The sequence below is a fragment of the Psammomys obesus genome, unplaced genomic scaffold (assembly GCF_907164565.1).
Source record: "Psammomys obesus unplaced genomic scaffold, mPsaObe1.curated_primary_1811, whole genome shotgun sequence".
Taxonomy (NCBI): Eukaryota; Metazoa; Chordata; class Mammalia; order Rodentia; family Muridae; genus Psammomys; species Psammomys obesus.
In genome coordinates, this window is record NW_026590905.1 from 2,980,795 (window position 1) to 2,989,530 (window position 8,736).

Genomic DNA, 8,736 nt, shown 5'->3' on the forward strand with positions numbered 1-8,736 from the left:
TGGGGAATGTTATCTCTGTGCTCTTCCAACTTTACTATGCAAATGAGTCCCTCGGTGATCTGATTTTTCTTCTAAGGCAGAATCCGAACTCAAACTCAGTGGGTTGCAGTGGGACTTGAGATCCTCCCCTTTGAACCTCCAGGTAATGCTGACACCTCTGGTCCATGGACCAGACTTTGAGAAGCAAGGTTTTAAACAAAGTTGGCCATTCAGCTTTGACCTCAGTTGTCTTGTGCAGTTTCTATAGCCCTCTCTGAGTGTCTTCCAGTTCATTGTCTTCTAAGGCCCTTCTTCACACGGATCAAAACAAGAGAAACTGGTCTCACATTAAAGCAAATGACATCTACAGCACATCTTATAAAGGCATTTTTCCTTCTTTTTCTTGATTGTGGAGTTGCTAATCACTGAAACAAGTGTGAGAGTGGGCAGGGGCTGCTTCCAGGGAGGGCAGATAGCCAAGGGTCTCTCTAGAGGAGCACAAGGAAACTTAGCAGAAAGGAGGAGAATGGATGAAATGACCCTTAAGGAAACTGTCCCAACTCCAAATCCAGATTCTGTTATCCTAGGTCATGTCCTTGGCTTTGATAAGGGAAAGGCCTGTCCTCCCTCTGTCTGGACAGGGAGTGACCCAGGCTGTAGGCTAGGAAGTGATTTCTTCAGAGGGCTTTGGTTACAAACAGAGCAATGGGCCTTGGGAAGTATGGGACAGAAAGGCTATTTGCCCAGGGTGTCTAGGTTTTGTTTTGACTTCTAGAGAGAGGGGCCGTCCCACTGTCCTCAGATTGCTAGAAAACAGAGACTTCTAACCACAGAGGCATTTAGCTTGCCCTTCAGTACAGCCAGCTGTTTAGGCCTGTCCACAACTCCACTCAGTCATTCACAATGTCATCCCCACAAAGGGACAAGGCCAGGGCCGGGCCAGTCGGACTTGGAAGTCTCTGTGCTTGGAGTCCTTGCTTGAAAGTGAAAGACAGCATTTGGACATGAATGACAAGGGCCATTAGCACAACACGCAATGCTGGGGAAATGCAACCTGGTTTCTAGGAAGGGCTAGGCCACAGCGCTCCTGGAACACAGAAAAATGGGCGTCGGCAGGGTAGTGTGTGTGGGTGACCCCAACCACAGCCTAGCCAAGGCAGTGCTGCTGTGCAGCAGCTGAGTGAGGTGGATTGCCGTGGGAGAGGCTTAAAGAGGCAGGGAGGCTGGTGCGAGCGCACATTTATCAAAGGGGTCCAAACCAAAACCAAGTCAAGAGGAAATAGATGAGGAGTGCAGTTACCAGGCGTTTTTACCTCCGCCACCCACTGTCCTCCCCACCGCAAAGGCGTGAAATTGAAGGAGGCGGCTCTGGCTATTCGAGTCTTCAGTGCCTCACCCTGAGTCCCAAGTGGATGGTCCAACAGAAGAGAGGCTAATCCTGAGGGAAGTTGTGTGCCTAATTCCTCCACCTCCTCTCGGCCTAAACAGCTATCATTTATTAATTGTATCTGAGTTAACAATAAGTTTGAAAGTTGTGCTCTTTGCCCTTGGGAAGCTCTTGTGTGGAAGGAAAAAGAAACTGCCTTCAAAGCTTTAAAAATTAGCTTCCCCAGCACTTATGCAAAACTCAGAGCAGAATGGTGTGTACCTGCATTTCCAGTGCTGGGAGGGAGAGGCAGGAGGATCCAGGAGGCTTGCTGGCCAACTAGTCTAGCCAATCGGTGAACTCCAGGTATAGAGAGCTACCCTGTAAAACAAAAACAAAAACAAACCAGGGTGGAGAGCAGGTGAGGAAGATACCAACAACAACTTTTAGCTCCAGCTGGACACACACACACATATACACACACAAGCATGTACCTTTACACAGATGCATTTACACATTCTGTAGAGGAGGGTTTTTTTTTTTTTTTTGTATTTTTTGTATTTTTGTATCTTTATTTTTTATATTAATTACAGGTTATTTAATTCAGAACATGGCTGTTCTGGCAAGAGTTCACAGCCAAAGACCTGCTAGGTCTGTGTGATCTGGCTGGAATACAAACACGCCTTTACAGAGGCAAGCAGATCTGAGTTCAAGGCCAGCCTGGTATAGAGTAAGTTCCAGGTAAAGAAAAGCTTAGAGTCAGGTGTGGTGGTACACGCCTTCAATCCCAAACAATCAATGAAGGTAAAGTTAGTTTGTAGAAGGAAGCACAGTGTTTGAATGTGATGTCTAATTGAGTGGCAGAAACAGTGACAAATCAGAGAAAGGCTTGACGGAATAGGCTACTCCCAACTCTCATGAGGAGAGAGAGGAAAGGGAAACTACTTAAAGGGCAATGCAGAGAAGAAAAGGCAGTTTTCACGGGGTGGGGGGGAATGGGGGAATACAGTAATAGAGAGACAGGTTGCAGAGAGAGAACTCAGGTGAAAACCAAGTGAGCCAGCAAATGAGAAGTAGCCAGAAGATTAGAGCAGATTGTCAGAGTTAGTTTGAGGCCAAACAGGGCAATTCAGAGGCCAGGAGAAAAGCCAGATTGAATAAATCAGCTGGGAGAGGAGTTTGAGCCAGAACAGCTAAGTTGAACCAGCCAGCCCAGAGTTGAGTAAGAACAAGGGGTGAGTTTATTCAGAAGTAAGTCTCAGGGACTGAAAATATTCTAGGACTAGGTTAGATTGTATGGAGGCTAGAAGCTTCCAAGACTAGGCCTCCAAGCCCACTACTGAAACAGGAGAATAAAAATTCTTTTTATACCCATACACACATACACAAAAATATTTTGTTGGTTGGCTGGTTTACTTGAGACAGGATCTCTCTATTTAGCTCTGGCCGGCCTGAAACTTGCTGTGTAGACTAGGGTGTCCAGGAAACCAGAGAACCAGCTGCCTCTGCCAGGTATTTGCCATCATGACCAGTTGGATAAAAATTTTAAAGAAATAAAATGTTAAGCTCGGTGGTGGTTTCTTGGGTACTCTATAAACTTTTTGCTTTACTTTTAGCCTTTAAGGTTTATTTATTCATCTTCATTTCTGTGTGACTGTATGAGTTCATGAGCACCTTGTACCCAGTGAGGTCAGAGTGCATCTGATCCCATGGAGCTGGAGTTATAGGCAATGGCAAATATATTGTCATATATTTGGTTAAAGCTCAGGTTTTGAGTGTGGATCAGGTTTAGGGAATCTTTGCTAAACATAAAATAGCTACTCCCTCTGGGTTTTCCAGTTTTTGACTCTTACATTTCAAGTTAATTTTCGTATGTGATATGAGGTAAGGGATTCTGTTTAAAATTTATTTAAACGTGTCTAACCAACATTTCTAGCACCATTCATTGAAAATTGGCCTTTTCTTAAAAATTGCCTTGAAATATTTGTTAATAACCAATGGACTATCCACAAGTGAGTCAACTTCTGAATTTTTAAGTTAATTCCATAATAGTCAAAGAACATATTTAGTATAATTTGGATCTTTTTACATTTGTTATGATTTATTTTAGGTACTGGGGTATTTTAAACACCCAGTGACAGAGCACTTGCTTAGCAGGCCTTTGATTCAATCCGCAGCACCACGAGAAAAAGAAAGAAGTGGGGGTGGGTGGGTGGGAAATAAAACCTTTTCATGGCATAAAAATATAGTCCATGTTCTGAGTGTACTACAGAGGAATGTGCATTCTGCTGTTACAGGTGGAGCGTTCTATACAAGCAGGCCAAGTTGGTCAATTAGCCTTGCTAATTGTTTCTTTGTTGTATCAGTCAGTGTGAGAGGAGGAATGAAATCAAAGACTCTGACTGCACGGAGACACATAGGATAGCTGTATTGTTTTGTGCTGATCTATTTAATACCACTTTTGAAGACCAACAAGTCCTGTTATTCTGTCTGTGCTTTCGTCCGTCCTTCTTTCCTTCTTTTCTTCCTTCCTTCCTTCCTTCCTTCCTTCCTTCCTTCCTTCCTTCTTTTCTTTTTCTTACAGAGTACAATGATTTTTATTTGCTGATAAAGTCCAATTTTAGGTTTCTTTCTTCAGCATACTTCTGTTTTATTAAAAGCAAAGGCCAGCTAGGCCTCAAACTCTGTCTTCATCTTGGCTAACCTGGAAATCAGGAAGCTTGGAAACACCCTTATCAGATGCAGCCACATGAAGCCGAGCTCGGAGATTCTCCTTCCCAAGATCTTTCTTGGTAAGATATTTCAAATACCTTTTAGAGAACTGTTTCTCAAAAACAACTGTGATTTTGTTCTTCTGGCATTTGATGTGAACAGCACTCCAAAGACTTCCAGTTCTTTCCATTGAGTTTAACCTTCTCCCATAGAAACTGTTCAAATTTTCCATAATCAAAAATTCCATCTTCTACTGAATAAGTAGGGTCCAAATCGACTTCTTAGGTTTCTTGTCTTTCTGCAGCACCATTTCTTGGTAATGGCTTTTTTTTTTTTTTTTTTTTTTTTTTTTGAGCTAGGGTTTGTCTGTGTAGCCCTGGTTGCCCTGGTTGCCCTGGATCTCACTCTGTAGACCAGGCTAGTTTCAATCTCAGAAATCTGCTTAACTCTGTCTCCCAAGTATTGGAATTAAAGGTGTATGCCACCATGCCTGAATTTCTTTCTTTAATATATTTTTAATTCAAATATAATTGCAGCACTTTCCCACTTCTTTCTCCCTCCAGCCCATCCTATGTACTCTTCCTTTAACCCCTCCCGTGTCTCCTCACTATCAAATTGATAGCTTCTTTTTCTCTGATTATTTTTACTACACAGATACTGTGTGTGTGTATCTATGCACAAATATATGACTACAACCTGCTAAGTCACTTTTTGTTGTTTGTATGTGGTTTCAGGGATGATTACTTTGCACTGAGCAACCAAAAAGGTGGTTCATCCCAGGGAGAAATTAATTTTCCTTCCCCCAGCAGCCATTTGTTGCCTGTAGTTCTTTGTCTAGGGGTGAGACCCTGAGGAAAACTTCCCCCTCCTCATTAACACGGCCATTGATATCACTATTTTCCAGTCTTGGCTATTTCTAGGACAGACTGGTGCATAGTGGATTCCTGGTATTCTGGATCTTACAGTCTTTCTGCCCTCTCTTCCACAATGTTCCCCGAGCTGTAGATGCAGGAGCTGTGATGTAGATGTTGATCTCTGCACTGCATCCAGTTGTAGATTTCTGTGATGGTTTCCATTTACTATAAAGAGAGGCTTCTTTGGTGAGGGGCAGTAACTACACTTATCAGTGAGTATAAGGATAAGACTTAGAATGTGTAAGGAATTAATGTCAGTCTGGCCAGGTATAAGTAGATTCTTGGAATAAACCTAACCAAAGAAGTAAATTTTCTGTATGACTCAGCTATATCACTACTGGGCATATTCCCAAAAGACTTGACATCCTACTCCACAGACACCTGTTCAGCAGCGTTCAGTGCTGCTACATTCACAGTAGCCAGGAAGTGAAAACAGCCCAGACACTCTTTAACAAAAGGCCGAATAACAAAAATGTGGTACATAGACACAACGGAATACTATTCAGCTGAACATGAAAATAAAGTCACGAAACTTTCAGGTAAATGGTCTGGGAAGTAGTGATCTGGCATCGTAAAGATTATCTTTCTCAAAATTGTCATTGCCTGTCTTCTTTGTGTTTCAAATAGGGATGCTATAGGTTCCCCAAGTCTGACCAGGGTATCACTGCACCTGGTGAATACAGCCACGCGCCACCTGCTTGCAGGACCGAGTGTCACATCTTGACGTGTAAGAGCAAAGAGAAGACACAGATTTCCTTAACTAAAGCTATGGGGTGGGTGGACATGTAGGAAAGGATGAGAAAAGAGGCAGGCTGAAACCACAGTTAAAAAACTGTGTTTGGTGATGCATTATCTGTAACTCCATTCTTTAGGAGGCTGAAACAGGAAGATCAGGAGTTCAAAGTCATTCTCAGCTAGTTAGTGAGTTCAAGGAAAGTTTGGACTGAAGGAGACCATGTTGTGTCCCCCCCCAACTAATTTGATGATGATTGTGATGGTTATGGTGGTGATGATGATGGCGTCAGTGGAATACTGCTTGTCAGCATTACCAAAGCTCTGGCTTCTGTAGGCCCTAGTTCTTCAAATGCTACTTTGTTTCAGGGTTTCTTAAAGCTTATACCTTCCTTCCAATCCCCCAACACCAGGTAGGAGGAAATGAAGGTTGTAAAGGGGATGTAGCCCCCTTTATTTCTTCCTGCTGGGTAGGGGCATAGGATTTGGGTCGGGGGACAATACCAATTCTGTCATCAGGATATCTAGTAGTCCAGATAACCAACAAACCAACATCCCAGCAAACCAGCCAATGCAGCAAACAGTCCTCCTCTGCCTTCTCCAAGTCATCACGCCTTCTTCCTCTGGGCTATCATATTTATACCCCTCAAAGTCCTTAGAATTTAACTAATTCCAGCTGGCAAAGACCACGCTCCACACAATTAACAGGTGTGGACAACTTAAAACCCCTGACTTGGGATTATAACAAAAACATGTTTACATATCATAAACCAAAACATCTACAATAGGCTTCCATCCCCAGCACAAGACAAAAACCAAAACAACAACAACAAAAAAGAAAACAGAAACCAAAAAAAAAAAAAAAAAAAAAAAAAGCCTAGATAGGCTGAGTAAGGGGAAATGCCTCAGAGATTTCCCAGGTTCTCCTTGGCTCCTACCTGACCGTACCATAAATGTAGAAAGCTGCTGTGAAAATGATAGTTTCCTACTGTGTCATGAACTCCCTAGAGGCAGGGCCACAGCATGACCTATTCCACTTGACTGCAACAAATGTTAAGAAAAGGTAAAAAGGTAAGACTGAACTCAACTCTTCATTTCTTTTGAGTTTCTTTTAAAGGAGAGAAACAAAACCACCAAACGCAGTTGCAGATTTGTGAATCGCCTTAGTCATTTTACCGGCTCCCCGCTGTGCCTCTGGTAATAGACCCACAAGCTGGTTATGTTTAGCAGCAGAGATGACAAAGTCACTCTGCTAGCTCGTACTTTAAAGGTCACAGTGCCGAGCCACTGAGGGGAAGCCTAAAGTTCAACCAGCCTGCAGTTCCACCAGCCTGCTTCTGCTCCTTTTTCCGATGAGAAAATGAGGTCACGGGCTAAGTGGCTCATGAAGGTCACACAGACAATGAAGAGCCCGTCTCCCGTGACTCACGAGGCAGGACTCTGCACTCCTCACCATTACATGAGGCTGATTGTTGCTCAGAGAGTTGTGGGGCCTTGAAGAAGAGGATGAATTCTTCCTGATGGTTTTGTGTGTTTAGGGTTGTCACCTTCAATAGCGTTGATGCCTACCTATCGGGTCTAGAGAGTCAAGCGCAGCCTATGAGTGAGGACAGCTTTAAAAAGACGCCCGTGCTGGTTGAAAGGTGTTCTCTCCATGAGGTTTCTATAGAGAGGTAATCCTTTATGAATTTCGCAACATCCACCAAAATTGCTCTCTCGTTTCTACTTGTGCAAAAATTACATCAAAGCTCAAAGTAACAGGCATGGGAAAACATTATCTTGGTACGGAACTTCAAAGCTATCAGAGAGCACAGATTCTGGGGGAGGGCTGTGCACAAATGTTGGTTTCTGAACAGCCCCCGTAGCTTTGCTCTCTAGCTCGGTTCTTTCTTGGCAATAGCGTGCAGTTGTTTTTAGTTTCTCCCTCGGATTCTTCAAAACCTCTCTGCTGAATTTGTTATCACAGAAACTTGTTTTGTTTGGTTCCAGATAGGGTCTCACCATGTAGCTCTGGTTGTTTTTGGAACTCATTATGTAGACCACGCTGATCTAAAACTCTCAGAGATCCACCTGCCTCTGCCTCCCCGACCCCCATGTGTTGGGATTAAAGTGTAAGCCACCACACGTGGTTCCGAAGAGACTTCTTTTTAAGAGTAGATGGTACTTATTTGTCTTCTTGGGTGAGCTCCGTACGGGGCAGAAAATACACTTCCATTGTGCTTTTGTGATGGGTTCCCTTTCACACACTGCTTCAAACAAATAAGTTAGCCATCTTCATCAGAAGACCACAGTCATACCGGCCAGCGGGGCTGCCTATGCGACAACAGTCCGTGAATGCGCTGAGCTTTAAAGAAAGTGAGACGTTGTCACGGTTCTTATTTGTTTTTTTTAATTTTTATTTTTTATATTAATTACATTTTATTCACTTTGCACCCCAGCTGTTGCCCCCTCCCTCATTTCCTCCCAATCCCACTCTCCCTCCCTCATCTTCTCCCATGCCCCTCTCCAAGTCCACTGATAGGGGAGGTCCTCCTCCCTTTCCATCTGACCCTAGCCTATCAGGTCTCATCAGGACTGGTTGCATTGTCTTCCTTCCTCTGTAGCCTGGTAAGGCTGCTCCCCCATCAGGAGGAGGTGATCAAAGAGCCAGCCACTGAGTTCATCTGAGAGACAGTCCCTGCTCCCCTTACTAGGGAACCCACTTGGACACTGAGCTGCCATGGGCTACATCTGTGCAGGGGGTCTAGGTTATCTCCATGCATAGTTCTTGGTTGGAGCATCAGTCTCAGAAAAGACCCTTGAGCCCAGATTTCTTTGTTCTGTTGCTCTCTTTGTGAAGCTCCCCACCAGGTCTTTCTATTTCCCCCTTCTTTCATAAGATTCCCTGCAACTCTGCCCAAAGTTTAGCTACGAGCCTCAGCATCTGCTTTGATACCCTGCTGGATAGTATCTTTTAGTGGCCCTCTGTGATAGGCTCCTGTCCTGTTCCCTGTTTTCTCCCTTTTCCAATGTCTGTCCCATTTGCCTTTCTAA

The 8,736-nt window shown here is 43.8% G+C and overlaps 1 pseudogene; it reads right to left on the minus strand.

Moving 5' to 3' along the window:
• Positions 1-4,022: 4,022 nt before the first annotated feature.
• On the minus strand, positions 4,023-4,367 carry LOC129678543 (60S ribosomal protein L22-like 1; annotated as a pseudogene).
• Positions 4,368-8,736: the final 4,369 nt, after the last annotated feature.